We start from the raw sequence: 12,026 nt of genomic DNA on the forward strand, positions 1-12,026 counted from the left end.
TAGTTTTGATGCACAAGACCGGGTTATAGTAATGGGTGATTTGAATGCAAAGGTGAGTAATGTGGCAGTTGAGGGAATAATTGGCATACATGGAGTGTTCAGTGTTGTAAATGGAAATGGTGAAGAGCTTGTAGATTTATGTGCTGAAAAAGGACTGGTGATTGGGAATACCTGGTTTAGAAAGCGAGATATACATAAGTATACGTATGTAAGTAGGAGAGATGGCCAGAGAGCGTTATTGGATTACGTGTTAATTGATAGACGCACGAAAGAGAGACTTTTGGATGTTAATGTGCTGAGAGGTGCAACTGGAGGGATGTCTGATCATTATCTTGTGGAGGCAAAGGTGAAGATTTGTATGGGTTTTCAGAAAAGAAGAGTGAATGTTGGGGTGAAGAGGGTGGTGAGAGTAAGTGAGCTTGGGAAGGAGACTTGTATGAGGAAGTACCAGGAGAGACTGAGTACAGAATGGAAAAAGATATGAACAAAGGAGGTAAGGGGAGTGGGGAGGAATGGGATGCATTTAGGGAATCAGTGATGGATTGCGCAAAAGATGCTTGTGGCATGAGAAGCGTGGGAGGTGGGTTGATTAGAAAAGATAGTGAGTGGTGGGATGAAGGAGTAAGATTGTTAGTGAAAGAGAAGAGAGAGGCATTTGGACGATTTTTGCAGGGAAAAAATGCAAATGAGTGGGAGAGGTATAAAAGAAAGAGGCATGAGGTCAAGAGAAAGGTGCAAGAGGTGAAAAAGAGGGCAAATGAGAGTTAGGGTGAGAGAGTATCATTAAATTTTAGGGAGAATAAAAAGATGTTTTGGAAGGAGGTAAATAAAGTGCGTAAGACAAGGGAGCAAATGGGAACTTCAGTGAAGGGCGCAAATGGGGAGGTGATAACAAGTAGTGGTGATGTGAGAAGGAGATGGAGTGAGTATTTTGAAGGTTTGTTGAATGTGTTTGATGATAGAGTGGCAGATATAGGGTGTTTTGGTCGAGGTGGTGTGCAAAGTGAGAGGGTTAGGGAAAATGATTTGGTAGATAGAGAAGAGGTAGTAAAAGCTTTACGGAAGATGAAAGCCGGCAAGGCAGCAGGTTTGGATGGTATTGTAGTGGAATTTATTAAAAAAGGGGGTGACTGTATTGTTGACTGGTTGGTAAGGTTATTTAATGTATGTATGATTCATGGTGAGGTGCCTGAGGATTGGCGGAATGCTTGCATAGTGCCATTGTACAAAGGCAAAGGGGATAAGAGTGAGTGCTCAAATTACAGAGGCATAAGTTTGTTGAGTATTCCTGGTAAATTATATGGGAGGGTATTGATTGAGAGGGTGAAGGTGTGTACAGAGCATCAGATTGGGGAAGAGCAGTGTGGTTTCAGAAGTGGTACAGGATGTGTGGATCAGGTGTTTGCTTTGAAGAATGTATGTGAGAAATACTTAGAAAAACAAATGGATTTGTATGTAGCATTTATGGATCTGGAGAAGGCATATGATAGAGTTGATAGAGATGCTCTGTGGAAGGTTTTAAGAATATATGGTGTGGGAGGGAAGTTGTTAGAAGCAGTGAAAAGTTTTTATCGAGGATGTAAGGCATGTGTACGTGTAGGAAGAGAGGAAAGTGATTGGTTCTCAGTGAATGTAGGTTTGCGGCAGGGGTGTGTGATGTCTCCATGGTTGTTTAATTTGTTTATGGATGGGGTTGTTAGGGAGGTGAATGCAAGAGTTTTGGAAAGAGGGGCAAGTATGCAGTCTGCTGTGGATAAGAGAGCTTGGGAAGTGAGTCAGTTGTTCGCTGATGATACAGCGCTGGTGGCTGATTCATGTGAGAAACTGCAGAAGCTGGTGACTGAGTTTGGTAAAGTGTGTGAAAGAAGAAAGTTAAGAGTAAATGTGAATAAGGGCAAGGTTATTAGGTACAGTAGGGTTGAAGGTCAAGTCAATTGGGAGGTAAGTGTGAATGGAAAAAACTGGAGGAAGTGAAGTGTTTTAGATATCTGGGAGTGAATCTGGCAGCGGATGGAACCATGGAAGCGGAAGTGGATCATAGGGTGGGGGAGGGGGCGAAAATCCTGGGAGCCTTGAAGAATGTGTGGAAGTCGAGAACATTATCTCGGAAAGCAAAAATGGGTATGTTTGAAGGAATAGTGGTTCCAACAATGTTGTATGGTTGCGAGGCGTGGGCTATGGATAGAGTTGTGCGCATGAGGGTGGATGTGCTGGAAATGAGATGTTTGAGGACAATATGTGGTGTGAGGTGGTTTGATCGAGTAAGTAATGTAAGGGTAAGAGAGATGTGTGGAAATAAAAAGAGCGTGGTTGAGAGAGCAGAAGAGGGTGTTTTGAAATGGTTTTGTCACATGGAGAGAATGAGTGAGGAAAGATTGACAAAGAGGATATATGTGTCGGAGGTGGAGGGAACGAGGAGAAGTGGGAGACCAAATTGGAGGTGGAAAGATGGAGTGAAAAAGATTTTGAGTGATCGGGGCCTGAACATGCAGGAGGGTGAAAGGCTGGCAAGGAATAGAGTGAATTGGAACGATGTGGTATACCGGGGTCGACGTGCTGTCAATGGATTGAACCAGGGCATGTGAAGCGTATGGGGTAAACCATGGAAAGTTGTGTGGGGCCTGGATGTGGAAAGGGAGCTGTGGTTTCGGTGCGTTATTACATGACAGCTAGAGACTGAGTGCGAACGAATGGGGCCTTTGGTGTCTTTTCCTAGCGCTACCTCGCACACATGAGGGGGGAGGGGGTTGTTATTCCATGTGTGGCTAGGTCGCGATGGGAACAAATAAAGGCAGACAGTATGAATTGTGTACATGTGTATATATGTATATGTCTGTGTGTGTATATATGTGTGTACATTGAGATGTATAGGTATGTATATTTGCGTGTGTGGACGTGTATGTATATACATGTGTATGTGGGCGGGTTGGGCCATTCTTTCGTCTGTTTCCTTGCGCTACCTCGCTAACGCGGGAGACAGCGACAAAGCAAAATAGATAAATAAATATGAAATCAATGTTTATGGTAACATAATATAGGAAATATAGCACAATATGTGAAATCAATGTTTATAGTAACATAATATAGGAAATCAATGTTTATAGTAATATGTGGACGGGTCACACTTTAACTAGTGCTCTCCTCGACCATCCTTCCTACATAGGTTGGCGAAGTAATGGATTTTCAAGTAACTTGAATTCGTGAAGGAAATTCATCTCTTCAAACATCTAATGGCCTAAATATTCTTGGCCTTTAAGGCACAAATCCCATATGACTAAACAGCTCTTCAAGATACACGATAACTCATTGCACAACATTCCCTCTCCAATGTACGATAACCCCCAGGCATCACGCGGCTGGCAGGGCAGCACAGGCAGCTTTGTAAACAATAACAGCTGAAGCCAGAAGGTACACCACATATATTGTTGTTGACAAATCACATATATTATTGTTGGTAGATCACTTATTTTGTTGTTGGTATATCACATATATCGTTGTTGTAGACCACATATATTGTTGTTGGTATATCACATATATCGTTGTTGTAGACCACATATATTGTTGTTGGTAAATCACATATATCGTTGTTGTAGACCACATATATTGTTGTTGGTAAATCACATATATCGTTGTTGTAGACCACATATATTGTTGTTGGTAAATCACATATATCGTTGTTGTAGACCACATATATTGTTGTTCGTAGACCACTTAAATTGTTGGTGATAGACCACATATATTGTTGGTAAATCACATATATCGTTGTTGTAGACCACATATATTGTTGTTGGTAAATCACATATATCGTTGTTGTAGACCACATATATTGTTGTTCGTAGACCACTTAAATTGTTGGTGATAGACCACATATATTGTTGGTAAATCACATATATCGTTGTTGTAGACCACATATATTGTTGTTCGTAGACCACTTAAATTGTTGGTGATAGACCACATATATTGTTGGTAAATCACATATATCGTTGTTGTAGACCACATATATTGTTGTTCGTAGACCACTTAAATTGTTGGTGATAGACCACATATATTGTTGGTAAATCACATATATCGTTGTTGTAGACCACATATATTGTTGTTGGTAAATCACATATATCGTTGTTGTAGACCACATATATTGTTGTTCGTAGACCACTTAAATTGTTGGTGATAGACCACATATATTGTTGTTGGTAGACCACATATTGTTGATGATAGCCCACATATGTTGTTGGTAGACCACATATTGTTGTTGGTAAACCACTTATATTGTTGATGATAGACCACATATATTGTTGGTAGACCACTTTTATTCTTGTTGGTAGACCACATGTATTGTTGTTAGACCACTTATATTGTTGATGATAGACCACATATATTGTTGGTAAATCACATATATCGTTGTTGTAGACCACATATATTGTTGTTGGTAAATCACATATATCGTTGTTGTAGACCACATATATTGTTGTTCGTAGACCACTTAAATTGTTGGTGATAGACCACATATATTGTTGGTAAATCACATATATCGTTGTTGTAGACCACATATATTGTTGTTCGTAGACCACTTAAATTGTTGGTGATAGACCACATATATTGTTGGTAAATCACATATATCGTTGTTGTAGACCACATATATTGTTGTTGGTAAATCACATATATCGTTGTTGTAGACCACATATATTGTTGTTCGTAGACCACTTAAATTGTTGGTGATAGACCACATATATTGTTGTTGGTAGACCACATATTGTTGATGATAGCCCACATATGTTGTTGGTAGACCACATATTGTTGTTGGTAAACCACTTATATTGTTGATGATAGACCACATATATTGTTGGTAGACCACTTTTATTCTTGTTGGTAGACCACATGTATTGTTGTTAGACCACTTATATTGTTGATGATAGACCACATATATTGTTATTGGTAGACCACTTATATTGTTAATGATAGACCACATATATTGTTGTTGGCAGATCACATATATTGTTGGTAGACCACTTATAATGTTGATGATAGGCCACATGCATTGTTGATGGTAGACCATTTGTATTGTTGATGATAGACCATATATGTTGTTTTTGGTAGACCACTTATCCTGTTGTTGGTAGACCACTTATATTGTTGATGATAGACCACATATATTGTTGCTAGATCACATATATTATTGGTAGATCACATATTGTTGTTCGTAGACCACATATATTGTTGTTGATAGACCACATATATTGTTGTTGATAGACCACATATATTGTTGTTTGTAGATCACATATATTATTGTTGGTAGACCACTTATATTGTTGTTAGTAGACCACATATATTGTTGTTAGATCACATATATTGTTGTTGGTAGACCACATATATTGTTGTTGGTATACCTTTCATATTGTTGATGATAGACCACATATATTGTTGTTGGTAGACCACTTTATTTTGTTGATGATAGACCACATGTATTGTTGTTGGTAGACCACATATTATTAGTAGACCACATATAATGTTGGTAGAACCACATGTATTGTTGGTAGATCACATATATTGTTGGTAAATCACATATTGTTGTTGGTAGACCACATATATTGTTGGTAGACCACTTATATCGTTGTTGGTACACCACATATATTGTTGTTGGTAGACCACATATATTGTTGTTGGTAAGCCACTTATATTGTTGTTGGTAGACCACATATTGTTATTGGTAGACCACGTATATTGTTGGTAGACCACATATATTGTTGGTAGATCACATATATTGTTGGTAGACCAAATATTGTTGTTGGTAGACATATATATTGTTGATAGACCACTTATATTGTTGTTGGTATAACACATATATTGTTGGTAGACCACATAGTGTTGTTGGTAGATCACATATATTGTTGGTAGACCACTTCTGTTGTTGATGATAGACTACATACATTGTTGTTGGTAGACCACTTATATTGTTGTTAGTAGACCACATATATTGTTGATGGTAGATCACATATATTGTTGTTGGTAGACCACATATATTGTTGTTGGTAGACCACTTATATTGTTGATGATAGACCACATATATTTTTGTTGGTAGACCACTTATATTGTTGATGATAGACCACATATATTGTTGGTAGACCACATATATTGTTGGTAAACCACTTATATTGTTGGTCGACCACATATACTGCTGGTAGACCTTTTATATTGTTGGTATACCACATATATTGTTGTTGATAGACCACATATATTGTTGTTAGACCACTTATATTGTTGGTAGACCACATATTGTTGGTAGACCACTTATATTGTTGGTAGACCACATATATTGTTGGTAGACCACTTACATTGTTTTTGGTAGACCACATATATTGTTGTTGGTAGACCACATATATTGTTGGTAGACCACATATATTGTTGGTAGGCCACTTATATTGTTGTTGGTAGACCACATATATTGATGTTGGTAAACTACTTATAATGTTGTTGGTAGACCACATATATTGTTATTGGTAGACCACATGTTGTTGGTAGACCACATATATTGTTGGTAGACCACATATATTGTTGGTAAACCACTTATATTGTTGTTGGTAGACCACATATATTGTTGTTGGTCGACCAATTGTATTGTTGTTGGTAGACCACAAATATTGTTGTTAGAGCACATATATTGTTGTTGGTATACCACTTATATTGTTGTTGGTAGATCACATTTATTATTGGTAGACCACATATATTGCTGTTGGTAGACCACATATATTGTTGTTGGTAGATCACATACATTGTTGGTAGACCATATATGTTGTTGGTAGACTACTTATATTGTTGTTGGTAGACGACATATATTGTTGGTAGACCACTTATATTGTTGATATAACAGATATTGTTTGTACACCACATACATTGTTGTTGGTAGATCACATATTTTGTTGGTAGACCACTTATATTGTTGACGATAAACCACATACATTGTTGTTGGTAGACCACTTATATTGTTAGTAGACCACATATATTGTTGTTTGTAGATCACATATATTGTTGTTGGTAGACCACATATATTGTTGATAGACCACTTATATCGATGATAGACCACACATATTGTTGTTGGTAGACCACTCATATTGTTGATAGACCACATATATTGTTGTTGGTAGACCACTTATATTGTTGTTGGTTGACCACATGTTGTTGGTAGACCACATATATTGTTCGTAGATCACATATATTGTTGATAGGGCACCTATATTGTTGTTGGTAGAACACATATATTGTTGGTAGACCACTTATATTGTTGTTGGTAGACCACATATATTGTTGGTAGACAACTTATATTGTTATTGGTAGACCACATATATTGTTGCTGGTATACCACTTATATTGTTGTTGGTAGACCATTTATATTGATGTTGGTAGACCACATATATTATTGTTGATAGACTACATTTATTGTCGTTGGTAGATCACATATATTGCTGTTGGTAGACCACATATATTGTTGTTGGTAGACCACTTATATTGTTGGTAGACCACATATATTTGTTGATAGACCACATATATTGTTGATGGTAGACCACATATATTGGTAGACATATATTGTTGGTAGATAACACATATTGTTGTTGGTAGACCACATATATTGTTGATGCATCACTTGTATTGTTGGGAGACCACATATATTGTTGGTAGATCACATATATTGTTTTTGGTAGACCACATATATTGTTGGTAGACCACTTATATTGTTGTTGGTAGACCACATATTGTTGTTGGTAGATCACATATATTGTTGGTAGACTACATATATTGTTGGTAGACCACTTATATTGTTGTTGGTAGCCCACATATATTGATGTTCGTAGACCACTTATATTGTTGTTGGTAGACCACATATATTGTTGGTAGACCACTTATATTGTTGGTAGACCATATATATTTTTGTTGGTAGATTACATATATTGTTGTTGGTAGACCATTTATATTGTTGTTGGTAGACCACATATATTGTTGGTGGACCACTTATATTGTTGTTGGTAGACCACATATATTGTTGTTGGTAGAACACATTTATTGGTAGAACACTTATATTGTTGGACCACATATATTGTTGCTGGTACACCACTTATATTGTTGTTAGTAGACCACATATATTGTTGTTGGTTGACCACTTATATTGCTGTTGGTGGACCATATATATTGTTGTCGGTAGACCACATGTATTGTCGGTAGACCACATACACTGTTGTTGGTAGACCACATTTATTGTTTTTGGTAGACCACTTGTATTGTTGTTGGTAGAGCACATATATTGTTGGTAGAGCACTTATATTGTTTGTAGATCACATATATTGTTGGTAGACCACATATATTGTTGGTAGACCACATATATTGTTAGTAGATCACATATTGGTGTTGGTAGACCATATATATTGTTTGTAGAACACTTTTATTGTTGGTAGGCCACATACATTGTTGTTGGTAGACCACTTATATTATTGTTGGTAGACCACATATATTGTTGTTGGTAGACCTCTTATATTGTTGTTGTTAGACCACATATATTTTTGCTGGTAGACCACTTATATTGTTGCTGGTAGACCACATATATTGTTGTTGGTAGACCACATTTATTGTTGGTAGACCACTTATATTTTTGTGCGTAGATCACTTATATTGTTGTTTGGTAGACCATATATATTGTTGTTGGTAGACCAATTATATTGTTTCTCGATCACATATTGTTGTTGGTAGACCACATATACTGTTGATAGACCACATGTATTGTTGATAGAAGTCTTATATTATTGTTGGTAGACCACATATGTTGTAGGTAGATCAGATATATTGTTGGTAGACCACATATATTGTTGGTAGAAAACTTATATTGTCGTTGGTGGACCACATATATTGGTGTTGGTGGACCTCATACATTATTGGTAAACCACTTATATTGTTGGTAGACTACATATATTGCTGTTGGTCAACCACTTATATTGTTTTTGGTAGACCACATATATTGTTGTTGTTAGACCACATATGTATTTGGTAGACCTATTATATTGTTGGTAGACCACATATATTGTTGGTAGACCACCTGTATTGTTGTTGGTAGACCACATAAATTGTTGGTAGACCACTTACATTGTTGTTGGTAGACTAAATATATTTTTGTTGGTAGATCACATATGTTGGTAGACCTCTTATATTGTTGTTGGTAGACCACATATATTGTTGGTAGACCACTTATATTGTTGTTGGTAGACCACTTATATTGTTGTTGGTAGACCACATATATTGTTAAACCACTTATATTGCTGGTAGACCACATATATTGTTGTTGGTAGACCACATATATTGTTGATAGACCACATATATTGTAGGTAGACCACTTATTGTTGTTTGTAGACCACATATATTGTTGGTAGACTGCTTATATTGTTGTTGTTAGACCACATATATTTTTGCTGGTAGACCACTTATATTGTTGCTGGTAGACCACATATATTTTTGTTGGTAGACCACATATATTGTGTGTAGACCACTTATATTGTTGTTTGGTAGACCACATATATAGTTGTTGGTAGACCGCTTATATTGTTGTTGGTAGACCAATTATGTTGTCTCTAGATCACATATATTGTTGGTAGACCACATATATTGTTGTTGGTAGACCACATATACTGTTGATAGACCACATGTATTGTTGATAGAAGTCTTATATTGTTGTTGGTAGACCACATATGTTGTTGTAGGTAGATCACATATATTGTTGGTAGACCACATATATTGTTGTTGGTAGAAAACTTATATTGTTGTTGGTGGACCACATATATTGGTGTTGGTGGACCTCATATATTATTGGTAAACCACTTATATTGTTGGTAGACTACATATATTGCTGTTGGTCGACCACTTATATTGTTTTTGGTAGACCACATATATTGTTGGTAGACCACATATATATTTGGTAGACCAATTATATTGTTGGTAGAACACTTGTATTGTTGTTGGTAGACCACATATATTGTTGGTAAACCACTTACATCATTGTTGGTAGACTACATATATTTTTGTTGGTAGATCACATATGTTGGTAGACCTCTTATATTGTTGTTGGTAGACCACATATATTGTTGGTAGACCACTTATATTGTTTTTGGTAGACCACATATATTGTTGTTAGACCACTCATATTGCTAGTAGACCACATATATTGTTGTTGGTAGACAACATATATTGTTGGTAGACCCTTTATATTGTTGGTAGACCACATATATTGTGGGTAGACCACTTATTGTTGGTAGACCACATATATTATTGTTGGTAGACCACATATAATGTTGGTAGTTCGCATATATTGTTGTTGGTAGACCACTTATATTGTTGGTAGACCACTGAAATTGTTGCTGGTAGACCTCTTATGTTGTTGGTAGACCACATATATTGTTGGTAGATCACATGTTGGTAGGTCACATATATTGTTGTTGGTAGACCATATATACTGTTTGTAGACCTCTTATATTGTTGTTGGTATACCACATATATTGTTGTTGATAGACCACATAAATTGTTGGTAGACAATTTATATTGTTGTTAGTAGACCAATTATATTGTTTGTAGACCACATATATAGTTGGTAGACCACTTATATTGTTGCTGGTAGAGCACATATATTGTTGGTAGACCACTTCTATTGTTGTTGGCAGACCACTTATATTGTTGGTAGACAACATATATTGTTGTTGGTAGACCACTTATCTTGTTGGTATACCACATATTGTTGGTAGACCACTTATATTGTTGTTGGTAGACCACATGTATTGTTGTTGGTAGACCACTTATATTGTTATTGGTAGCCTGCATATGTTGTTGAAAGACCACTTATATTGTTGTTGGTAGACCACATATATTGTTGTTGGTAGACCACATATATTGTCGTTGGTAGACCTCATATATTATTGGTATACCACTTATATTGTTATTGGTAGACCACATATTGTTCGAAGACCACTTGTTGTTGGTAGACCACATACATTGTTGTTGGTAGTCCACATATATTGTTGGTAGACCTCTTATATTGTTGTTGGTAGACCACATATATTGTTGGTAGATCACTTACATTGTTGGTAGACCACATATATTGTTGGTAGACCACATATATTGTTAGTAGACCACATATATTGTTGGTAGACCACATATATTGTTGGTAGACCACTTATATTGTTGGTAGACCACAAATATTGTAGGTAGACCACTTATATTGGTAGACCACATATATTGTTGGTAGACTATATATAATGTTGGCAGACCATTTATATTGTTGGTAGACCACTTATATTGTTGGTAGACCACATATATTGTTGTTGGTAGGCCACTTACATTGATGTTGGTAGATCACATATTGTTGTTGGAAGACCACACATCTTGTTGGTAGACCACTTATATTGTTCTTGGTAGACCACATATATTGTTGTCAGTACACCAATTATATTGTTGTTGGGACATTATATATATTGTTGGTAGACCAATTATATTGTTGTTGGTAGACCACATATATTGTTGGTAGACCACTTATATTGTTGGTAGACCACATATATTGTTTTTGGTAAACCACTTATATTGTTGTTGGTAGACCACATATATTGTTGGTTTACCACTTAAATTGTTGTTGGTAGACCACATATATTATTGTTGGTAGACCACTTATCTTGTTGGTAGACCACATATATTGTTGGTAGACCACATGTATTGTTGGTAAACCACTTGCATTGTTGGTAGACCACATATATTGGTGTTGGTAGACCACTTATATTGTTATTGGTAGACCACAAATATTGTAGGTAGACCACATATTGTTGTTGGTAGACCACATATATTATTGTTGGTAGACCACATATAATGTTGGTAGACCACGTATATTGTTGTTGGTAACCACTTATATTGTTGTTGGTAGATTACATATATCGTTGGTAGACCACTTATATTGTTGTAGGTAGACCACATATATTGTTGATATATGTCATGTTGATAGATTAATATTGTTG

The 12,026-nt window shown here is 36.3% G+C and overlaps 1 protein-coding gene across 1 annotated transcript in view; it reads left to right on the top strand.

The window, feature by feature from the left end:
- The first annotated feature begins 3,329 nt into the window (after positions 1–3,329).
- The window catches only part of Atg6 (Beclin-1-like Atg6), a 379,312-nt gene continuing 370,615 nt past the window's right edge, over positions 3,330–12,026 (top strand). The window contains exon 1 of the mRNA XM_071696219.1: positions 3,330–3,408. The gene's annotated coding sequence lies outside the window, so the exon portion shown is untranslated. The remainder of the gene's footprint in view (positions 3,409–12,026) is intronic.

Source organism: Panulirus ornatus, chromosome 1 (genome assembly GCF_036320965.1).
Source record: "Panulirus ornatus isolate Po-2019 chromosome 1, ASM3632096v1, whole genome shotgun sequence".
Taxonomy (NCBI): domain Eukaryota; kingdom Metazoa; phylum Arthropoda; class Malacostraca; order Decapoda; family Palinuridae; genus Panulirus; species Panulirus ornatus.